General features: G+C 31.2%; 1 pseudogene across 1 annotated transcript in view; it reads right to left on the bottom strand.

Moving 5' to 3' along the window:
• The window catches only part of LOC143251926 (exosome complex component 10-like), a 69,427-nt pseudogene that overhangs the window by 29,848 nt on the left and 13,344 nt on the right, over window positions 1–26,235 (bottom strand). The window contains exons 5-12 of the transcript XR_013028712.1: window positions 24,111–24,307; window positions 16,973–17,048; window positions 14,873–14,983; window positions 13,140–13,283; window positions 12,353–12,543; window positions 11,615–11,771; window positions 8,783–8,930; window positions 413–463 (exon numbers count right to left, since the gene is read on the bottom strand). The product of XR_013028712.1 is annotated as an exosome complex component 10-like (transcript). The remainder of the gene's footprint in view (window positions 1–412; window positions 464–8,782; window positions 8,931–11,614; window positions 11,772–12,352; window positions 12,544–13,139; window positions 13,284–14,872; window positions 14,984–16,972; window positions 17,049–24,110; window positions 24,308–26,235) is intronic.

Below are 26,235 nucleotides of genomic sequence, written 5' to 3'. Positions count from 1 at the left end.
ATATAATCATGCTTTGCTCGCTTGTAGAAAGTGTTCACATCACAATGAAATTATATTTCAGTAAGATAGTTTGTGGTTCAATATAAGTATAACCAAGAATAATAATGTCTTCAAGTCTTTGCAACTACGTCTCACTTTAGACTCTATCACATAAAAAACCTATAGAAAACTATTAAAAGGATCTTGTATTATTTCTATACAAGTTAGTTAAAAAATAACATTTTAAAAGTAAATAAGTATTTTTGAAACTACATTTCATATTCATATGGGAAATTAAATCTTTCTAAATTCTCATTATCTCATTTTGTTTCTATATTTTCATAGACAATAGGGTCATTAACTAAAATACAATTCACACCATGCCAATACCTACTTTGTTAAAATGTTAAAAATTACAAGACTATATACATACCTTGGTAGTACTTCTGCAATTTGAAGTAGCATATGGTTAGGAAGGACAAAACTACGGGTAAAAAATAAAATCATTACTATTCACTCAAAAGTGTAAACAAAAATGTAGATTGGAATATTATAGTTAATTTTAAAAAACGTTTTAACTATTTCACATTGCCTAGCTTGATGACCTATAATATCACCTGAGAAAGCAATGTGTAAACAGTTAAATAAATTTAAAAATAATTTGACTAGAAGATTACAGGTTATAATTACTTCAATATATCAGTCAATTTATTTTAGAACCACTGACGACTATGATTATGCCAGATTCATACGTTAAAGTTTTTTCTCTGATAAGTTTCACATATTTTTTACAATAACATAAAAAGATTAAAATACAGAACAGCTTTTCTTAAGACTTATACTGAAAAAAACTACCAGATATAAAGGCCTAATTAAAATTAATTACTTCAAAAGTTTTACGTGGAAGGAGAAAGTCACTGAACACAGTTATACTTTTCCTGTATTGAAAATGTATTCTCAATACATACTTACCTCTGCTCCCTACTCAAACCACAAGCTTTCTACTAGCCTTGTATTGGAATTGCAAGATTCCAGCATTTTCTCTCATGCAAATTATCATGCATCACCTCTTCACCAATAGGAGCATCATATGTTCGTGTGATGTATGTGATGCACTCTATACTCTTCTACCAAACTATCACTTTGTAGTTCGATAGAAGATGTCAGTACCTGAGAAACAAGGGTATGAAGTGTAAGCTGAGGCAAGTACCTACCAACATTTTTTCAGTACAGAAATATTATAACTTCCAATACAGTACTTACCCCTTCTTACAAGATTAGCTAGAACCAAACATTGAGAAGATGGAGGGACCAGTGTGAGAGAATTACAGAAGTACCTATGAAAGTGTCCATAAGCTACCCCTGAAAATGAGAGATTCAGATCAGAAGAGGGGAATTGCACCACATTGCCAGCAATGTGTGTAATGTGTAAGATTTAAGGGCAGAAAATAAAAGAAGCACATCCAAGTGGAAGAGAATGTGGTAGGAAAGAAATCATAACCAGAGAAGGATAATGTAGCTCTATCCCACAATGAGTGGGCAAACAAAGATGTATCCATGGGTGTAGTGGCTAGGGTGTGGCAGACCATACTCAGTAAATCAGCTACATCCAAAACCTCTTCATAGGATACTAGCATCCAGAGGATTGAGAACTACTCTGAAACCCAAATATGACACAAGGATTAGCTCTGAGGTGTTGATCCAAGAACTTGACATTTGGCATCTCATCTGGACGTTCATCTCATGCAACTAACTCCTCCAACCATGAAACAGGCCAGGATGATCCAAATGGCAATAACATCCCTTCAAAAGAGATGGCAAAAGACAGAATTAGAGCAATCCCATGTACCACTGCTATGACTCACAACACAGACAGAGAAAAGCGAGTGATGAAATTAGACAACCCAAAATCTGTGTGAGGACGTATGTTGATTGGTCAAAAACCCGTTACAGGGTACCAATATCCAAGTGAGGGCATGATGAGAGCTCCCAATAAAAGAGGTGAACTGCATTCTGACACTGCACTCCATTGTATGGATTATCACAAACTGGAGGGTATTATGTCATCCACACCTGCAGAACACCACCACCTTACTTTTTAACTGAATGTCTATTGTGTGGAACTCCATGCAAGCAACTTGGAACTAGAAAGTGACAAGGACTCTCATACTCCATTTGAAGAAAAGAGTCCAGAGGAACATCATCAATGGAGTCAGTGCAATGGGTGAACATGAAACCCTATTTCGAAAAGCATACCATACCAAGGAATGGCAGAGATGGGCAGCAATCCCTGTTCTGTTTTTCCCCATGCAGTCAACTGGTGGTAATCCAAGAGGGGCATATTTATGAAGAAAAATATCATGAGGTTATTTACCTTCAAATGAATATGTTGAATACCTCATCTCTATGCTAAGTGTGCAATGCCTGGGAAGATAAAGCATAATTCAACATGGCTGTACAATTTGGATTTAGAATTAAAAAATACCTGATAAAATGCAGGTAAAGGCCCTGAAAGAAAGTATGAATAAAAACATACCAGTTAGAGTAACACTGAAGTCTTAATAATGACCAAATGTGGTAGGTGAAACAGAAGAAAAGTAAACTGCAATATAATGGAGATAGTGAGAGATGAACTTATCTGGAGTGGTCCATACGTCGTATTGCAGAATCTCATTCACTGGTCAACAAAAATGAAAAACATGGAAAAGATGAGGTGTTAGATATGATGGGAAAACAACTGGAACAAATCAAGGAGGAAGAAGGTAGGGATGAACAGACCAATGTAACCAAAAGGCAGACCCATTTGGTAAGGGGAAGGAAATGAAAGATCATGAAGAGAGGAGGAATGCCAGGGGATAAAGAGTTGGGAGCATGTATCCCAGAAGGTAGCAGCACAGGCTATACAAGAATGAAAAGCCCTTACTGGACAGAGAAACCTACCCAAATCTGATTGAGGGTAAAGATTGGAATTAAAAGGAAGGGAATAGGAGAACAGAAGAAACAATGCTCCCGCTAGTACAGCGGTAAGTCTACAGATTTACAACGCTTCAAACAAGGGATCGATTCTCCTCAGTAGGCTCAGCAGATAGCCTGATATAGTTTTGCTATAAGAAAACACAAACACACACAGATGTGTGACTCACAGAGACACCTGTGATCACTTCAGTTAATCTTTAAGCCCCACGCTAGTACAACGGTACGTCTCCAGATTTACACCACTAACAACAAGGGTTTGATTCCCCTCGGTAGGCTCAGAAGATAGCCTGATGTGGCTTTGCTATGAGAAAACACACACAGAAGAAATAACCCTCTCAAGCTGCCAAGAAATAAAAAATATAGGTACAGTAATAAAGGATATATAAAATGTCAATAACAAACAAATATGACCTTTGATGTCCAAAGGCTAAGAGAAAAAGGGATTATGTTTTAAGGAAAAAATGAACTATGAAACAGGAGGAAAGTAATTCAGACAGATGTAAAGTAAAGGAATATTGAACTACATCAATGTTCCATTCCAGGAGGGTAAGGTGCTTGGTAAGGTGATATATCTGGAAGGAGTGCACAAGCATGGTTAGAACAAAGTGAAGTAGAAAACTTATCAGAAAAATGAAAGGTATGCGACAAAGGTTGCAGCAATGAGTCTAAAAACCCAGAAGAAAATTTCTGCCACACAACCCATGGTAGGCTTGTCAGCAAGAAACATCATGGACTAACTGTAGAATATTTTCCATTCACACTGATACACCTCCATGGAAGGTGGAACCAGATGATAAGTAACTTGATGTGTGAAACCAGACTGTTTCACCAAGGATTGGATAAAAGACATGCAGACATAGAAGTTGAAGGATGAGATAAATAAGAAATAGGTGACAGGAATAAAAAAATCACAAACCTGAGATACAAAATCCAGAAGGACTGAATTAAATTAGGCCTAGGAAACTTCTCAGGTTGGGAACTGTAATGACTGACAAACTCTGGAGGTGGAGAAAGATGATCAAACTTCTTGTCAACCAGCAAAGTTTTCATAAGAGCCTTGGCAATATTTGGGAATAAAGGTTGACCACATCTAATGTTCAATCTTCTAATGTATAATGGCACATAGAGTCATTGTCAGGTCAAGTGCACCTGAGGCCCTAGAAAAATGCAAGTTGCAGGTGTAACCCCAGTATGAAGGTGAACTTCAAACTTCACTACACAAAAAATTTCACAAAAGTCAAGTGCAGAAATAAAGCGATAAATACAAATATAAATATTTGATTTAATAAATCAAGGCAAAAATTAAACCCCTTGTGAGGAAAACAAAGTTGAACACACAGCAATAAACAAACAAAAGAGCATCATCAAACTCAAATACTGATAAACGAAAAGTGACGGTTAGGTAGATGAAGAATGTAGAGAAAGTCACAAGCTCTGATCGGTGAAGAGGTGATGCAGGATGATTTACATAAAAGATATGTTGGCATCTTGCAATTCCAACAAGAGGAGCAGAAGGCTTGTGGCACGTGTAAAGAAAAAGTTTTCAACCAGAGAGCAAAAATGAACAAGAATAGCTAATCTTGTGAGAAGAGATAAGTACTGTACAAGAATTTTGTTTTGTAATATAGCTTGCACTCATTCATCAGTCTCGTGTTTAGTGTAATTTGTAACAGGTCTACACAAAGAACAAACTTATAAATATACACAGATAAAATGAATTTTTTTTTAATTACATAGAAAATTAAACACATTATTCAATGAAAAAACGACTTTTTCATAAAATAGAAAAGTAGGTATGTTGAAAAAGCTTTTACAAAATTTTAGCGTACATGAGCATTCTAACAGGAAAACAATACATAAGGAAACATTGATTTTTAAAACTGTAAATATAAAAAGAACAGTGGGCATGCTTATATTAATCCAAATGTTCACCAAAACTGCTATCAAATCTTAAAGTATTGTATCTATTAATTTTTATAACACATTGTCACTAATTTGAGACCTCTCATTTTTTTTATTAAAAACGAAAAGAGAGTATATTAGATGTAACTCACATATTTAGTTATTATTTAACAAACTGTCATTACATCTAACTACCTAATATTTCTTTGTCAATAAATATTGTTTTTTATCATTTCTCCTTGATCCCACAGAACATATGTTTTAATATACGTTGAGCAACAGCTGATTTAATATATTCCTGATAACCAAGCATGTTTGGAGTTCCATTTCACATACAGTCAAAGAATGTTTAGTTTGTCAAACAAGTGATTTTTTACATGAACACAAAATTTCATAAAACCATGTTTCTTCAAGTTGGTTCCTTCATTAAAATGATCTCAACTCAATTACATTGTTTAAAAGGCACTCAGAAACTGTTTTCAGCATTAATCAAAACATTTGTTACTTCATCAGAAATATTAGAATAATAAGTAATAGCAAAACTTGTATATCTAGAATCAATCAATTTTGGTTTGTAATTGAATTTACTTCAATTCTAAAATAATAATTAATAATATGTAATTTAAAACCTCTGTTAATGCCAACTGATTTTAAATGATTTTTAAATATTTTGAATTACCTCATTATTTCAGCAGTCTAAGTATTCTATAGATTCTGGTTTTATACACACTTCTCTGTAAGGAACAGACTTAGTTTTAAATGCAAAAACAAACATTTTTACTTTTTTCTGTAAACTTCTTACCTGATCTTAACTGTGGATTATGTTTTCACCTAAAGAGGTAATTTTACTTCTCAACTTCATACATAAACTGTATATTAGCTTTTGATTATAAAAAGTACTATAATTACTATTCCTTTTTGGTATTAAACTAAATATTTATCAACATAATGTGTATAAAAACCTTTTTATAGGAGTGTTAAAAATAATATATTTCTCATTATAATCCATAAGTACGTCATATAAAATTGAGGACTATGGCCTCCTCACACTCATGTTGTAGTTTCCAGCTAGAAAATTTCTCTCAGAATAATTGATCAGAATCTGTTAATTGGATACTCAAAAGATACCCAAGTTCCAAAATCTATCTGTTCTCTAATAGTTTTAAGGACAAAAAGTCAAATCAGTGAAGATTTTCTAGAATAATCTTTATTTACAAATAACACAAACACAAATAAAACAGAAGCAACCAGCAAGAGAGAATAATAAAGTTAATCTTAAGAAGCTCCTTATTATTAATCTAATTTGTGCTTGTTCTCCCCATAAGTAAACTTCCACATTCAAAGTAAACCCAAAAGTTGAAACAAGAAATATTAGAAAATACTCTCTCTCTCTCACAACAGTAAATAATAATATTAGATGAAGTACAAAACAAGCCTTTGAAGAATGACAGTAAGTGGTAACATACCCTTTAACATAACTAATAAGCAAAGAATAATTGCTTCAAAAAACACACAACAATATATTCAACAACAATATTTTAAAACAAAAAAATACCCTTAAATAAAGAAATGTAATTTGTCATATCAAAAACTCAGCATATTATTAAACAAGCTCTATAAAGTGATAAAAACTTAAACATTAGCATTACAATTAAAATTTAATTACCATTAAAACTTAGTAAGAGATCTCTTTCTATGCAACTAAAACACATGCCAAAAGAAACCTCCACAGAAGCACCTCATAAAATTAAAATAACATAATAGTGATAAAATACAACAATTCTTTCAATAGTTAACAGATTACAGAAAATGACCCCTTGACTTAAATAAAACAAAATACAATTTTAGAACTACATATTAAAATAAGCTTTTATGTAATTAAAAACGTTATTTGTACAAGTAACCTTTAGCAAAAGCAAAGTAAAACATAAACTACAGAAAATGACATATGCAGACTGTAAACATGACAGAACGTATCTAGACAAAAATGTGTGCACATGCACCTGTGTGTGTTGTGAAACATTAGCAAGTTCTCTACAACTAGGCTAGTGCATGCAAGTAAACTAAAACTAAATTAAGGAACACAATGAAAAACACACAAAGTTGAAATTATATCCAAAAATAGGAATTGCTAAAACCTTAGCTCAACATTAAGAAGTTGAATCTTATAAACAGCTCTCCTGAAAAGTCGAGTCAAAAATCTCAAAACCTTCATGTCTACTAAACATTTGAAATAAGGAAATTCTCAGAAAGTACTACATTAAGAGGAAAGCCTGAATTTTAATATAAATGAACAAAAATGTCATACTATAAAAAAAAGAGAGAGAGACAGTATCCATTTTCCCCATATTTTATCTAATATTACAGTCTTTCTTATACATCAACTAAATATATGGAAGTTGGATTAAAATTTGTTCTAATCAATTAAATACATTTACATGGAAAAAATTAATTGAACATGTTTTAAAAATTAGAGTAAAACTATTTAATAACTGTCTTTTTTGTGTGAATTCATTATTTAGTAATGTGCATTTAAATATTTTGAATTAAAAATATAAACTTAAAGAGCAACATATCTGATAAAAACAATTATGGAACTTTGTAATACAGTAATCTTTAATGTAAGTATCATATATTTTCACTTGATAATTGTCATCATTTTTCTTGAACAAAAAGAAATACACAGTATGGAGAATCTATTAAGAAAGATGTTAATATCCAATACTACTATTAAACATTTTCTTTTAAATTCACTTTGTAAATGATACATTTATTTTATTATCTAAAAGTAATAATACTTTTTTAAACTTTTAAACAATCATAATGCTAACATATAGTTCACCTGTGACCCTCAGATTATGAGTCGAGTGCCTTATCCACCTGGCCCATGCTGGGCCAAGAAACAAGGGCTATGCTCTTGAAAATTAAGTGATCATCATGATTTTATATATTTTTATTATTACTTGATTCATTAGTCCCATACTTAAATTCAACATAGATACTTATTACCTCATCTAGAACTCCTTATGTGGAACAGATTTTGTTTACAGCATTCAAAATAAAGCAAGCATGCAAAAACCAGTAAACCATCTATTCAGATAAGGATTACTGAATGTAAGACTTTACAGCTTACCAACAAACTTAAATAACTAAATTTTTATAAGATTTCAGAGAACACAACATCAAGACGAAACTTCCATTCATAATTTTATTAACTTCAATATTGCATGTATCTCCTTATTGAAACTGAAAATTAATGAAAAATATCTGCCTGTATTTTTGTCTTACACTTTAATAACACAACTTAAGTAATTGGATATTCAGGACGTTCACACTAATAATGAAATGAGACAAAATATTTTGGTTCCGGTTATCTCCAAAATGCTGATACTTTTCCTTCCACACAAACAGAAGAAATATTTGTAACAGTAGTTTCAGACATTAGTTTCAACTATCAGTCAAAGCAAATATGTCAATGTCACTTTCAGGTAAACTATCATAATGAGAAATAAATATACAAATGGTTTATGCAAACTTGGGGTGTTTGACTCGACAGAATATACCTCCATATTTTTTTTCAATGAATTTACTTTTAGGCCTACAAAACAAACATATTTGAAACATGCCACAATAAATTCCTTGTTATATAGTAAATGTTCATAGAAACATTTACTAGTTTTTTTTCATACAGAATTAATCTGATGAAGATAGTCTAATTACATTTACATTAATTGTTTCCTAACACACTTTAAACACATTACTATGGACAAAATATTAGCTTCAAAAGTCTACATTACTGTTGGCTAAATGTAGTTAAATACAGATCATAACACTTATAAAATTAGATTTCAATCTTAAAGTCAATAATAATGTTTAAGAATGTCTAAGAATAAATACATTAAAGCAAGTTCATTTAAATACAAACCCAGTGCTTTCATCTTCTGTTCTGGATATCTTATCTCGCCATTCATACAGTTGTTTTAGTGCCCACAGCTGACAATTGTTGAAGGATTTCTTGTGTTTTTTAAGAGGTCTAAATAGCTGTCATCTTGGAAAGGAGGTTTCTGGTATTTCTAACCATTACAGAAAACAGAAAAATAAAAATTCACTTATTAAACAGGTTCACAATAAAATATAAGTAATAAAAACTTGAAATACTGATGGGAGGCTTCAACAGTACGTCACACAAAACAGAAATGAAACAATAACTGCATAGGCTGCTTTGTGTTATGCCATTATACCATGCATTTCCTCCCTTTTTTTTTCTAAATTTACATATTTTTAAAAAAATTCAGGAATTCATTTCATTCTAGCTGCATTTCTTCTCAAAGTTAATGAGTAAAACCAGTCATACAGATAATGTTACTGCTTTAGGTAAATCATTAATTTTTAAATAAGAGCTGTTACATTTAATGTGTATCATAACAGATGTTAATTAAGCTGGTTAATTTGAAGACATAAAGAAATCAAACCAATTAAGTAATTTATGAATTCAATGAAAAATGATATTTTAGTGTACAATAAGTACACACATTGTTTTATCTTTGTGGATAAATAAGTTTTCATTTTGTATTATCTGTTTATTTCTTAAAGTTTAGTCAGATAACTCAAATTTAGTATCATTTCAAGATTTATCCTGCTGATCGTTTTGTTACAAAGAAAACCAAACTAACACTACATTCTGGAGAAATCAGAATACTGCATTTATGACTAGATTTGTGTTTGCTAGACATAACACAAAGTTATAGAAAAGGGAAGTTAACATTTTCTTACATTAAAAATGTATTTCCAATAATACTTATCTCCTATTTGTCATTTACCACTTGTTTGTAGTATAGTTTTTCAAACTCTCACACTTACAGCTATTACTTGACTGTTTGTCCATCTAAACATTGCTTTTTCTTTGCTTGCTCCAGTCTTTTAAACCTCCCTTAATTGATTTTGGCATTATTTACATTGTGACACTCTCCATTCTATCCTGGTACTGTAAATAAGCACCTCAATCAGAAAACGTTATCACTTTTTAGAGACTGAATCAATCCCAGGCTCAAACACTGGCTCTTAGTGGGGGTGGAAGAGTGATAGAGGGGTAAGTGTTACTAAAAATAAATTACTGATCTGAAAAAATGTTAACTTTCAAAACATACAAACTTCCTTCTCACACATGGCTAGAATCCATACTGATAACGTGCAGGGGCTGGTTAGGGCATTATCCATACAGAAAACATGTACAGATATTGGATGGGCCAATAGAAGATTGGTGCCCTGGTGGTGAAACATTCAGAACAGGTATACTCTTCATACAGAATTTAATTTGAAAGAGCCCAGAATAAAATGTTGTCTAGCATCTCTAAAGACATTAGTGCAGACGACAAAACATTCAAGACTCTCACTGAATTATGAAAATCTGATATATCAGTGAGAAGGATTTATCACCTTCCCTATTTGACAATTTCTTGGGTAAAAAAGAACTGTTCTGTAGACAGATAGCTCAAGTAACTCCAATAAGTGATGCCTGTGTATTAGTAGCTAGGAAAAATAAACTTTCACATAAAGGGGATATACTGCATATGATAAACAGTTCACAAACAGGTGCCGAGAAAGAATTTGTAATGTAACCTTAATATACTTGTTAGATAACTGGAACAGTCATTTGAGACCAAAAACCCAAAGTGACCTGAGGAATCCATGGAGTAGAGACTCGAGGTATATTTAGTCATGAAAACTGAACAGTAGTCAATATGGCTTCCTTAAACAAAGTGGTTGTGAAAGAGCCAGGTCACAAAAAGATTACCGTTGGCACTTTGAATTGAAGTGGGTTCGACCCCTTTACAATACACCATTCCTGATGTGTGTAATTTCATTTCATATCCAGATAAAACAAAAACTGAGATAAATGGTAACCTCAATGCTGTGTGAAAGTGTATAACCTCTACTTCCGAAGTCTGAGCTTCTGGACAGCCTAGTTTACTGTTTCAGATCACAGAAATGGATGCCTCACCAGAGACGACCTATGAAATGGAAAAGGTGGATACTTCTGAAGATACTGCAAAAGCAGAAAGCAAGGTGTAGCTGCCAATCTGGTGCTATCAACAGGACCCAACACTGGGTTGGAACAAATAATATTTAGTAGCATAGGTAATATATGAATAGGAGGGAAGGTTAATAGTTGTAATCTCATTCTGTTCTGATGGAATGCATCAACTATCCAAGCCCAAATGTGCAGTACCAGAGACCAACAAGACAATAGGCGGATAATTCAATGATATCATATTCCTCCAATCAGAGCTGCAAAATGAGAGTCAATTCAACAGAATCTCACAATGCAGCATTATTGAGATTAAAACTGCTTTGCACTTGAAGCAGTAAACACTCCAATTTATCTGTATATTCATGGATAAATCTCTAGTAAAAATACTTAATTAAAATATTTTATTTTCTTGTATACAAAATATCTGTAATGTTTACTGAAAGCTTGCCAGATTTGTGAAGACAGACAAAACACATTAAAAGTTACTGCTTGTAAATTGTGATTATTATTTGTTGAAGCTAGGGTGGCTACCCTGGCTGAATCCATATGGAAAGGATTAAATGATTATTTCAAGCAATTTATTTCCTTATCTAAAGGTTTCATTTCCTGTAATTCCTAATTCAAAAAAGTTAATTCATCTTTTTATACTGAGGTCAATATAACACACTTAAAATATTTTATACTATCATAACAAAAACTACAAGTACACCTTGAATAGCCACTTACCTTCAAACAGACAGTTTTGCTTCTTTGAAACACTGATATTAGTAGATTTTTCTGATCATTCCCCTTACTAATCAGATCTCTTTTCATATGGTCATAAATATAGAGTAAATAATGTGTATCTTCTCTAGCATATTGGATCATGTCATCTGGGAGAGGCCTGTGTAATAATCATCCAATCATTCTTTTTATCATGCAAACATTCTTTGTGACAGAAGTAAAAGTAATGAATAATATTCTTCTTAAGCTCAAATATAATTATTCTCATATTTCAAACTATTTTAATAGTTCATCAATTTTTTATACACTTAAGAATTTTTCCAGTCACATTACAAATTTTCGAAGTAACAAATTTCCAATAGTCTGTTGTATTTTGTTCTACATTGTTTTTAACGTTTTAATAAAAATATCTAAACCAAGAAATCAAATGGATAATAATATTATTTATTTAATGAATACCTCTGCATAAAATTATAATGCTTAGGGGTAATGAAGGATGCTATAAACAATGAGCTTACTGATGAAACTTTGTAGAATGGACAGCAACTGCCTGTTGTGGAGACACAAGTGTAGAGAACAACATTTCAACAGTCTTCCATCTTTCATCTTCAAGTCATTGTCTACACTTGTGTCTCCACAATAGGCAGTTGCAGTCCATTCCACAAAGTTTCATCATGAATGCTTTGCCTAAACAATCTATCAAAGAATGAGCTTACTTTTGCAAACTGAAAGTTAACTTACCTGATTCTCCAGTCTGCTAACTGAAATTGTTTGTTAACATCCAACTGACAATAATGTTTCAGCAAGTAGGCTAATGAGAAACAAGCCATATTTAGCACTCTTGCAGCTTGTCCAGTATCAAACATATTAACTACATATAGTCCAAAGTCACGTTGTAACCACAAGATGTCCATATCTGCACCATGAAGTACCTACAAACAAACATTACTCCTTATTAATAAATGCAAGCTTTAGTAAGTTCAATATAAACATCACAGTATTAAGAAAGGATTTAAGCTAAGAGTTAAGGAGTGAGTGAAACTTTTACACATTTTGAACCTGAAAAATATAAATCTGTTAACTTACCTCAGGTAATCTCTAGAAATCATTTACAATTTAAAATATTTACCAAATTACTAAAAGAATTTCTACAGCATCAATTACAGTCATTCTCTCCTGTCAACAGGTGCATCACATAAGTGATGAAATAGCAATAACAAACGTCTTTATCATAATTAAAAACAACTTCTCATGTTAAAATAAACATTAACAAAATTGTGCATATTCTAGCCTTGTAACATTTTAATCACTATAACAGTTTTAATATCTGTAATAATTCACAATTAAAGTATTCTCTCTCAAAATTCTACACAAAACATTTTAAAGATTAATTACCTTTTATAAAAATATAAAAAAGGGTAATAATTTACACAAAAACAGAATAATTATACAATAGCAAACACAAATTTTGATGTAAAAATATTATAACCACCATATACATCATATATTACGACAATATTTTAGTCACCTTGATAATTTTAGGATCTGTAAATACTTCATTTAAGTGGAAAAGTTCACTACGCAGTTCAATAGCATCAATTATATAGTCTTTTTCTCTGGTAGACAGCTGCATCAGACAAGTGAACCCTTGGAAGGAGCGATAAGAATGATGCTGTAAAATATATAAAAACAAGGTTACATGAAACTAAAAATTCATTTAGAGCTCTATGTATCCTTTAACTCCTTCAGCATGGGGTCAGTCCCTGGAACCAACCTCAATCATTTTGTGCTTGTTAAAATTTTAATTCTATTACTTTAAAATTGGTAAGCATGTGTTTATAAAATTTGGCAGATTATCAGTAAACATTCAAAGTCTTTCATATGCAAAATAAATGATTTTTTATTAAGTCTTTGGGTTTGTTAAATGCTGCTTTTATCAAGTATTTTATATTTTTTGCATGTTGCCTATCTAACATGCAAAGTGATTTTCATTTTAAAATTCAAAATACTTCTGTGCATCAGAAAATTTTCAATAAAAAATCTCTGTATGGGTTCAGTCAATTTGACCGATCTTGTAACCACTATATAACATTTGGAAATTAATATAAATTATACCTTTTCCATTCTAGAATAATCACAAATTATAAAACTGAAATATAAATGTTCTGACTAAATAACTTAAATATTATATTTATATATATTTATTAATCTTATTATATTGACCTTTCAACTGTGCCTGGCTAATATTACAGAAGTTACAATGATGTGGTGCATGTGCACTCACATTACTGTATCCAAAAACATAAAATTGACCTTCAGTTTTTACAAAGTGACCTATCTTGGATGTGTTTATTTCAATTACTATAAATTGTGTATATATATTTTTCTTAAGACAGAGAACGGTAACTACAGAAACTATGCATACAACTATCTATTCTAGTTATGACCTTTGTACTTATTGCTACTTGTCTTAGCTTGCTAAGCTTTAAAAAATGTGCACGGGTTGCATGTGAAACAAATTTTTTTAGGTTTTATATATACATTTAACTAATCAAAAAACCATAAATTACTTCATTGATACCACAGAATTCCATGGTAGTTTATCACATTTAATAACAATCTGTATTTGAATCTAAAAATAATGAAATCTTAAAGTAACTAAAAATTGAACTTATCAGCTCAAAGTTTGTCTCGAAAGAGGACGTTACGTTTCACATAGTTCAGTATACTACTTACGGGATGAATGGATCAACAATAAACCTTTTATTTTGTACTTTAAAACAATTTTTCAAACAGCAGAACTTCAACAATTTTCTAGGATTTCCAAAACAAAATAAAACACTAAGAGATTAGTCCTGCAACATCCTTCTAATTTCATAAATCAGGAAAGAATACTCTTTATCACTGAAAACAACTTATTAAAATATGCAAGCATGCAAAACTCATGGTCAAAAGTGAGCTTCTGATAAAGAGCAGGTTATTTTGATCTTACACTTTTCAAACTTGATATATTTTCTTTGATACTACCAGATCCACAATTAAATTATAAAAGTAAAATAAAATTCTGATAAAAATTTAAAGAAACACTTTATATAAAAAGTGGTAGCCAATGTAGTCCAAGCCAGAGCTTCAAGCTTTTGAGAAAAAGGATATTTATGGATACAAAAGTAGTTTTTCAGTAAATATACTGACAACAAAAAACTTTGCTATTCTGAACATTTTATCAGTTTGTCCATCTCTGCATAAGCAGTTTATTCTCACCTCTAAATCCACTGCAAGTTCTTTTTGTTGTTTCAGTTCTCTGCAAAGTTCCTTGAGAGCCAAAACATTGTCAACATATACAAACGGAGTTTCTTCAATAGCTTTAGGTACCTAACACGAAAATTCAAATAATGCAAAATCAGCACACAGATGCAAGTAGTCAGTGGTGTACTTAGGTAGGGACTAAGGATTGCTCAGTCCCAGAGCCCACAGTCTTAATGGGGGCCCACTGATAATTTTATTCTGTGTAAAATTACATGAAATATAGGGCTCACACAAATTATTAGCCCCTAGGTTCACATAACCTTAAATCTGCCACTCAAGGCAGTAAATGATTTTATTGTATGCTATAAATGAAAAACAGGAAACCAGGAAAAGCAAAGTAAATAACATCTACAAATGAAATGACAATGGTAGTTTACAAGAACAAAAATGTCAAACTGGTATTTAAAAAAAGGCAGGTTCAGAATTATACTGCTTACAATATTTTGCACTGAAGATTTTGGTTAAGTATAGAAACATGATATTTCATAGATTAAAACAGTAAATTAACAATCCATTTTACATTACAAACACTGAAGTAGAAAAATATTAAAAATTAAAACTTTTAATGCCTTCAAAAGATTTTTAGTGACCTGTTACGACAAATATTTGGTACTTAAAACTCAAGTCTAATCTTAAACAAATAATAAATGTATTAACCATTATAAGACTTCTTTTACTGAAATGTAAAAAAACAAAAGTGTAATCAATAAATGATTTATTTACAATTATCATATTATAAAATGTCTGTTTACAATTTACAGTAAATATCCTAAAACATTAAACGAGTTTCAATAAAGGCCCAAATTGACCAGCCATGATTAATTAAAAATTTGCATAAGTAGTTGAAAACATAAGGTAGTTTTATGATATTTGTAATCTTACTGTGTAACAATTTAACATCATAGCTGCTAATTTGTACAAATTATAAATGTTATGCACTCTTTATTTTTTTGTGTTATTTACTTTTGACACATTTCTAAATCTCAACAATAATATATATATATGTATGTATATATATATTAGCCTCTCAAATTGAATCATGGGTGCAGTAACATCATATTTCATTACAACAGCCTGTAAAACAAAATGGGTTATATGAATATCAGTATGTATTGCACATAACCATTACATGATATACATACAAAACAGAACTTTAATTATATGTAATTTACCCCGCTGTAATGTTGTTTAGTCACGTGCATCACTCTCCTTAGTGAATTCCTGATCAGCTGCAATAAATATAAGCTGCTTTCTTAGTCTTGAAGAGGCCAGTTATGTGTCCTAAGGATGGTGGAAATTTGACCCCCTTAAGTACAGCATTTTAGTGTTCTTGGTCATGAGCAAAAATGTTAATGCCAGTCACATTATGATATGATTAACTGATGCTTCATTCCATTAGGACTACACATAGTAGACATCTAATGGCACACATTACAACAGTATTGTGATCACTAGCACATTACTGAAACTCTTGCAATGAAATTGGACAGAAATCTTTTATAAGTTTTCAGGGGAGAACCTTTCCCCACATTGTCGTTATTTCCCAGTAAGTCTTACAATTTCCATTACAGTTTTATTCATTAAGTTTTATAAAACCAAGCCTTACACTGAATACTGAAATTAAATGTGCAACAAACTAAACTCTTTAGGTGTACAAAAATCTCCACAAGCATTAATTCTGTACTCTACAAAGACTCGTTTCAAATCAGGTAGAGTCATTTTCTCTGTACTAAGAAAATCTTGGAACATATTGCTATCAATGTGGTATTTATACGATATTTTTCAAATATTTATGGAAAGTTACATGTTCAACATAAGCCACAATTCTTTACTTTTTGTAATGTGGGGAGGTCATTTTAAGTATTCATGACTCACTCAATATAATATTTTCATTTAAACAACTAACCTAATTAAGATGTATGCAATTAAAAATATTTTATGACTACAGTAAAGCATATTGTGTAAAAGATCCTTTTAGCATTTAAAAGAGAAATTTAAATTCACTGATAATTTCAGTAAAGTTCATGACAACCAAATTCTTTAAGTGTAACAAACCTGAGGTATTTCTTCTTCAAGTTGTTCTGGATTTGGTTGAAAATGATCAAGTTCCACTTCATAAGGATGAGAATATCTAACAACCATTGAAAATAGATTTACATTATTATTTAATACTGAAATTAACACTACAAATAATTTTTAATAATGACCAAATACTTTAAATCTACACTCAGCTTTCTTGTAATTCAGCCTAAAATAAAGTTTTCACACACACACACAAAATAAAACCTTCTAAACTTTTGCTTTTAAAGTTTATTCCTTAGTCTTATAAGGTTCAAAACACACACACATGCACATAATATCATTTTAGAAAAAAACTAGTTACTGTTCTTTAGGCTTAGTTATAATTGAACTTACAGTGAGATTGTAAGATAAACTAAATACTTTGTTATATTTAACAAATAGTCTTAAAACTAGTTAATTGTCATATTTAGGCTTAACAGTGTTAACAACAGCCTACTGGTATTTAATCATAGTACTAAGTGTTTATTCTAATTTTAAAAATAATACAATGGTTAAGACTAGTTTGGGGTCTAAGCATTCCCAGCTTGTTAGATGCAATGAATGAGTTTTCTTTAGGAATTCTGGACCACTACACACCTTTACAGAAGCTAAGATTGTATGTTTAATTTGTAGGTTGGAAGAAATGATAGAGGCTATCCTATTTAAATAGAAGTATAAACTGTGTATCTCCTGCTGTCATTTCCCATCAGCTATGATTAACAATGACATTCAGTAAGTTAGGGTAGTATTAGAATTAAAAGTGGTGAGATACATCAGCTGCGATTAACAATGACATTCAGTAAGTTAGGGTAGTATTAGAATTAAAAGTGGTGAGATACATCAGCTATGATTAACAATGATATTCAGTAAGTTAGGGTAGTATTAGAATTAAAAGTGGTGAGATACATCAGCTATGATTAACAATGACATTCAGTAAGTTAGGGTAGTATTAAAATTAAAAGTGGTGAGATACATCAGCTATGATTAACAATGACATTCAGTAAGTTAGGGTAGTATTAGAATTAAAAGTGGTGAGATACATCAGCTATGATTAACAATGACATTCAGTAAGTTAGGGTAGTATTAAAATTAAAAGTGGTGAGATACATCAGCTATGATTAACAATGACATTCAGTAAGTTAGGGTAGTATTAGAATTAAAAGTGGAGAGATACATCAGCTATGATTAACAATGACATTCAGAAAGTTAGGGTAGTATTAGAATTAAAAGTGGAGAGATACATCAGCTACAATTAACAATGACATTCAGTAAGTTAGGGTAGTATTAGAATTAAAAGTGGAGAGATACATCAGCTATGATTAACAATGACATTCAGTAAGTTAGGGTAGTATTAGAATTAAAAGTGGTGAGATACATCAGCTATGATTAACAATGACATTCAGAAAGTTAGGGTAGTATTAGAATTAAAAGTGGAGAGATAAATCAGCTATGATTAACAATGACATTCAGTAAGTTAGGGTAGTATTAGAATTAAAAGTGGAGAGATACATCAGCTATGATTAACAATGACATTCAGTAAGTTAGGGTAGTATTAGAATTAAAAGTGGAGAGATATATCAGCTATGATTAACAATGATATTCAGTAAGTTAGGGTAGTATTAGAATTAAAAGTGGAGAGATACATCAGCTATGATTAACAATGACATTCAGTAAGTTAGGGTAGTATTAGAATTAAAAGTGGTGAGATACATCAGCTATGATTAACAATGACATTCAGTAAGTTAGGGTAGTATTAGAATTAAAAGTGGTGAGATACATCAGCTAGGATTAACAATGACATTCAGTAAGTTAGGGTAGTATTAGAATTAAAAGTGGTGAGATACATCAGCTACGATTAACAATGACATTCAGTAAGTTAGGGTAGTATTAGAATTAAAAGTGGTGAGATACGTCAGCTACAATTAACAATGATATTCAGTAAGTTAGGGTAGTATTAGAATTAAAAGTGGTGAGATACATCAGCTAGGATTAACAATGACATTCAGTAAGTTAGGGTAGTATTAGAATTAAAAGTGGTGAGATACATCAGCTACAATTAACAATGATATTCAGTAAGTTAGGGTAGTATTAAAATTAAAAGTGGTGAGATACATCAGCTAGGATTAACAATGACATTCAGTGAGTTAGGGTAGTATTAGAATTAAAAGTGGTGAGATACATCAGCTACAATTAACAATGATATTCAGTAAGTTAGGGTAGTATTAAAATTAAAAGTGGTGAGATACATCAGCTATGATTAACAATGACATTCAGTAAGTTAGGGTAGTATTAGAATTAAAAGTGGTGAGATACATCAGCTACGATTAACAATGACATTCAGTGAGTTAGGGTAGTATTAGAATTAAAAGTGGAGAGACACATCAGCTATGATTAACAATGACATTCAGTAAGTTAGGGTAATATTAGAATTAAAAGTGGTGAGATACATCAGCTATGATTAACAATGACATTCAGTGAGTTAGGGTAATATTAGAATTAAAAGTGGTGAGATACATCAGCTATGATTAACAATGACATTCAGTAAGTTAAAAAGGGTTGTATCAGAGTTAATTGTAAAGACCCTAATCTGCTGAACAACAGATTTCAGCCCTTGACTTATGTAGACAATAAGCTGTAAGAGGGAGGGAAAGCAAAGTAGGATATGAGTTATGAACTTAAAAATGTTATAGTTATAGGTGGTTCCTTGTCACTAGCATGTGGACAGAATAGTCTCTGGGGTCAATAGTGCAAGGATATAGTGAAGTGGACTGGCAACAAGGCAGTTTCTGTTTTACATGTAGGGGCTAACAATACAAGAAAGAACAAGCCAGAGGGGATAATTAACAAAAGTATTTAAAAATAAAGGCCACAGGTTAATCGTGTCAGGAATACTGCCAAGAATTAATAGTATAGATAAAAGTTTGAGTAAATCACTAGAGCTAAATGATAGGCTGAAAATAATATTTACAAATGAGCAGATTAGCTGGTTGGACTTGTAGGATCAGATCAGTGTAAAGAGTAGAATTGGATGGTTTCACTGAAGTAGAAAAAGGTCTGACATGTTTGGAAGGGCTATTAACTCAGCTTAAAGGAAAATTTTAAACTAGGACTAGATACTGGTGAAGGCCAAGATAAACTAAATGAAACAAAATTTAGATGTAGAGGAATGTCAAGCAGAAGAAATCAGTATTACCAGTCGTTATAAGTTTATTATTTTTGTAATGCTAGAAGAATAAGAAATAAAATGATTACTTTAGGGCACTGGTAGGAAAAGATTTTATATGTAATGGCAATATCTGAAACATGGCTAAATCTAGATAATTTTGATAAAATTTCTTTAAAATACATGATTATAGATTATTTAATATGAACAGAGTAGTAAAGTGAGGCATTGTGGCACTAGTAAGTAAAATGTGTATTACATCCTGCCAAATTTTAGAATATTAAGGATAGCTACAAGAGGGTTCAGTCCATTTGGGTTTCTGTTAGCATATAACAAGGGAAAAAGCTCCTATAAGAATTTGTTACAGACAACCATATGAAATTACTGAGAAACTGTACTGTGAGATTAAGATTTCAGCTGTTAATGAAGTCATAATTATGGGTGGTTTTAATTTCAGGCATACTGACTGGGAAATGCCAGAGTTGAACCATGATGAAAAAAGGTTTTGGAAACTGTTCAAAATAGATTTCTTCAATAATTGGTCAACAAACCTACCAGAGATAATGCTATTTTAGATTTATTGTTAACTTGTAACACAGAAATGGTCTGGAGAGTGAAAATTGGGTCTAGATGCAAGTGATCATTGCTGCATTAAATTCAATGTTTTACTGCATATAAAAATCAGGAATAATGGTAACTGATTCCAAATTAAAAAAAAAAAAAAATTTTGAAGAGATGCAACAAGCATTATCTATTGTGAACTTGGCAACTAAGTTATTTGAAGATACTGAGCAAATGTGAAAATATTTTTCAATATTTAACACAAATACATTTCTTACAGAAAGGGTAGCTGCAAGTAAAAAAAAAACAGGTTGGCTCACAAAGGGTACAAGAGGTAAAATTCAATAAAAGATTATAAATTTAACAATTTTAATTCAACTGGTAGATTACAGAATGTCAGGCCAGTTAAGTAAATCAGGATTTTGGTACATCCAAAAAGATCTATGAGAAAAGGATGAATGATAAAAATTAATAGTAAGGATATTTTTAAGCACATTAGAGAAAAACAAAATGTTATGACAGAGATAAGACCACTGAGAGATGATAAAGGGAGGCCTATATCTGATGATCATGAAATAGTTATTTTATTAAATTGCTTTTTCTTCAGTTTTTACTGATGAAGACTTATGCAGTAATCCTCATCTTAAGCAATTCACAGATGAAAACAAAGTTACACAATAAAAATGCATAAATTCTCACATTTTTTAATAAAATTGGGAAGTTTAAAATATAAGGCTCCAGGACCAGATAATATTTCCCCAAGTTTTTTAAGATAGATCAAGAACTGTATATGTGAGTCACCTGACACTTTTTTGTAAATCTCTGAATAATGGACAAGTACCAACAGCTTGAAAATCAGCTGTCACTCCAAAATTCAAGGGAGGTAACACAAGTTGCCCCACTAATTATAGGCCAATTAGTCTTAAATCAATCATGAGAAAAATTTTGGAAAGTCTGATAAAAGATACTTAGTAAAGTCATTTAACAAAATTTACATTTTTTTTTTGATAGTCAACATGGTTTCACTGAGGCAAAACCATGTGTCACAAATCTTTGGACATGCTTTGAAAATGTTACTGTATATGCAGGTGAGGGTAAGAGTATAGATTTGGCTTGTAAAGAAACTTATCTCTATAAATGTGGAGAATAAGTTAACTAACTGGATAGGAGAGTGGCTTAATGGAGAAATGCAGTGTGTTATAAACGGAATTCAGTCAAACTCGATTAATGCCACAAATGAGGTACTTCAAAATTCAGTCTTAGGACATTTGATCTTTTTAATTTACATCAATGACACAGATGAAAAAAATGATGAATATATTACTCAAATGTGCAGATGATATTAAGGTCTTGTGTGTTGCTAGCTGTGAACTGGATGCTGCTGACTTACAAAAGAATTTAGATCATGCAGTAAATTGGAAAATATACGGCAGATGGTTTATAATTAAAATAACTGCAAGATAATGCATCTGGGTTATACTAATATGAATTATAAGTATAATTTGGATGGGAATAACCTTAACAGTTTTATTAGGGAAAGGAATCTTGGTGTAATGGTTGACTAGTCTCTAAAGCCATCCAAGCAGTGTGCTGTTGCTAGTGGTAGGACAAATGGGATTTTTTGGTTGTATCCACAGAAATATTGAAAATTATAAAAAAGTTATAATTTCTTCATACAGGTCACTGGTTAGGCCACATTTTGAGTACTGTATTCAGACTCAGGTTCCTCACCTTAATGAAGAAACTGAATTGTTGGTTACGTTTCAGAGAAGCATTACAAAAATGTTATCTGGGACAGGAGAAGCTGTCATAAAAGGAGATGAAAAAATGTTATTTGGGACAGAGAAGCTGTCATAAAAGGAGATGATATTAAGGTCCTTAAGATTGTTTTCTCTTGAAAAAGAAGAAGAGTTAGAAGGAATCTGATTGAAGCATTGTAAAAGAAGTTGATAATGTTGATATAAACATTTTTCATACTTAACAGTGAGGGTTATAAAACTAGGAGACACACAGATTTAAGCAGGTAGAAGCTGTCTTCAGTTAAGACAATGTTATTTTTCCAACAGGGTGGTTGACCTATGGAATTGTTGCCTTCATATATTGTGGAGGCAGTAAGTTTAAAAGATAGCTTGATAGCTACATAAATTATAAGAGATGGCTTTAATGTTTTTTCATTTAATAGTTTTAGTTTAACTTAGAGGATGGGACAGCAAAAATGTACACAGTTCCCTTGTTGTCCCTAAACACTGTTATATTAAAATAATTTAGATAAGCAAATCAGCAAGTTACATGAAAATCACAGTTAATATATAGTAAGTGAAGTGGCATTAATTGTAATTACATTTTCACTGGGAACACAGAGTTAGAATGATGCCAATGAAAACTATCTTCTTTTGATAAGAATGTATAAAACATTAAAAGCTTAAAGCTTGAATACACTTAAAATAGGCATTATTAGTTAGGATATTGTTCTATACTAATTGGTATAACATGAAACAAAGTAGTTTATAACATTTTGAATGCAAGTAACTAAAGATTTATTTTATGTGTAGAAAACAATATCCTTCAAGAAAGAGTTAATATTACATATTCAAATTCTCTGATTTTTCTTGTGTGAGAGAACCACATTTTCTGTCCTTTGTTTAGTGTAACAGTGTTTTTTCAAGTACTGTATAACTTGTCACACAATGTAAAAAAAAAATCAAACATATGTAAAACACTGCAACAATATAAAGAACAACAATGCCTTTTGATAAGTTTTAGTACAACTTAATGTTTGAAACTTACTCTTCTATGTTATCAACAATATAAAGAACAATGCCTTTTGATAAGTTTTAGTATAACTTAATGTTTGAAACTTACTCTTCTATGTTATCAACAATATAAAGAACAACAATGCCTTTTGATAAGTTTTAGTATAACTTAATGTTTGAAACTTACTCTTCTATGTTATCAACAATATAAAGAACAACAATGCCTTTTGATAAGTTTTAGTATAACTTAATGTTTGAAACTTACTCTTCTATGTTATCAACAATATAAAGAACAACAATGCCTTTTGATAAGTTTTAGTACAACTTAATGTTTGAAACTTACTCTTCTATGTTATCAACAATATAAAGAACAACAATGCCTTTTGATAAGTTTTAGTACAACTTAATGTTTGAAACTTACTCTTCTATGTTATCAACAATATAAAGAACAACAATGCCTTTTGATAAGTTTTAGTATAACTTAATGTTTGAAACTTACTCTTCTATGTTATCAACAATATAAAGAACAACAATGCCTTTTGAAAAGTTTTAGTATAACTTAATGTTTGAAACTTACTCTTCTATGTTATCAACAATATAAAGAACAACAATGCCTTTTGATAAGTTTTAGTACAACTTAATGTTTTAAACTTACTCTTCTATGTCATTAATTTTTTCTGGCAAAATGGCAAGAGGTTTCAAAGAGTTTGGTTTTGTTTTTATTATTGGGATGAAGGGTGATCTGCTGTTGTCAATCTTATCTTTAAATTTCAACTGAGGTCGTTGAATGTTTTTTGCTGCTAACAATCGGAATGTCCCAGGAGATGACATGTTTCTGAAGTACTTTTTTCTCTGGAAGTTCAACAATAGAATTTTATTTTAACTTTCCTTATTAGTATTCAAAAAAGAACACTAACAAGTAAGCCAGTTTAGCAATAGAACATTTAAAAACATCTGTAACTGTAATGCACCACATCTTCAATTTAAAACACATCTCTTGAATTCATAAACCTTATTTAGATTTAATCAACATGCAAAAATACATTGTGCTAATTTTGCTTCCCTATTAGGATGTACACTTATTACTAACACTTTCTGCTTGATTAAAATATAAATGTCAGACAGATATGCATGCCAATATGAAATTAAAGAGACAGTGATATTTCACAAATAACCAGCTTAGTTAATGCACACCATGTCTGACAAGATGCAGCATGTTGAGAAGGATGATATATTTATATGGATGGTAAATCAGCCATTTCTAACAGTTAACCAGTGATGAATACTTAATTTACCTCAAATATGCCTCATTTTCAATATTTCTACACAATTTTGTGTAGATCTTTATGAAGCTGTCATGAAACCTACTTTTAAGTACCTTCTAATAAAGAACATACCACTGATACTACAGTTTAACTAATACAGGTCAGCCTAAGAATTCTATCAACAGTAATAAGGTGATATCTTAATATTACTCATGAAAACTGATCCATACAATGACAGCAATTAAATAATATTTGTGATAAGTCAAAAACTTCCCCTTCAAAAACTAAGAGATTCTTTGGTAGATTTAATGTAAATCTTTTTAAATACAAGCTATTCAATAAATATTTCAGAAAATAACACATTATGCCATTTGATAAAAGAAAATCGTGGTTTTTCTATTGGTTATAATACAATATTAAACATCAGAGAGAACTATTGTGACAAATCCTTAAAAAATGGATGTGAAAAGAGAGGTTTGATTTTCTATTTGATGGTTACGTAACCCATCAAGATTGAAGGCTATGAATACCATGCGATGCTTGAGTGACGACCACATTATAACGAGTAATTAATGTTACACTTTGTACTTGTTAGAAGATTGGCAAATAAATCAGAGAAGATTGGATGCCTAGAGAGAGAAAAAAATTACATCTTTCACAGTAGGGGAAAATTCACAATTTTGTTTCAATAACATATCTAATAAATTTAAGAACTTAAAACTTGTATACTAAAAAATACAGATTATTAGCTATGATTTTATACTGCATTAATTGGTATAACGTTAACAAACAGTAGTTTAAGTAAATTTTGAATGTAACTTACTAAAAGCACTGTATTTTGCAAAGTAAACAATGCCCATGGCAAGATGGTTAAATCATGTCAATACTCTCCAGCAACTTGTAAAGTTATTGTATTATACAGAGATCAATAGTAGTAAAATACTGACTAGGTGCATGAAAATAGGTATAAGAACCAGTACTGAAGAGAGAAAGGTTGTGATCTGAGAGCATACGCTCTATGGAATGACCCCAACCATTAATATCAGTACCACCCCAAAGGAGATTATGTCCATTAGATATTAGGAATAAAAAGTGAAACAACAACTGTTCAATGAAAGCATTAAGGGCTGAATGATCATAAGTCTCTCCAAAAGACAGGTACAGAACAAACAGTGATGGTACAACCAAAGGAAACACAGATGGCTACAGCCTCCAAGGGTGTGTCAAGTAGCAAAGACAGGGTGGGCACATGCTGATCAACTAACAGTGCCCCCACTCCATGCACTCATCCATCACACACCTGTCATTCCTGTACAAAGAAAACTGTGGAAAGGTGACTGTATAGACAGGTATCAGAACAGTTTCCTGTAAGGAAAGACATACAGAATGGTAAGAATCAATCAGTGCTTTGATGTCATCCAAATTAAAACATAAACCCCAACAGATCTACTATATCCAATGGTCATTTTTACTTATGTGGAGAAGAAATGAGCCGAGGGCCCTTCTGTTTTTGAC

Source organism: Tachypleus tridentatus, chromosome 6 (genome assembly GCF_004210375.1).
Source record: "Tachypleus tridentatus isolate NWPU-2018 chromosome 6, ASM421037v1, whole genome shotgun sequence".
Lineage (NCBI taxonomy): Eukaryota > Metazoa > Arthropoda > Merostomata > Xiphosura > Limulidae > Tachypleus > Tachypleus tridentatus.
The sequence above is the reverse complement of the archived record's forward strand: the minus strand, read 5'-3'. Positions and strand labels throughout refer to the sequence as shown.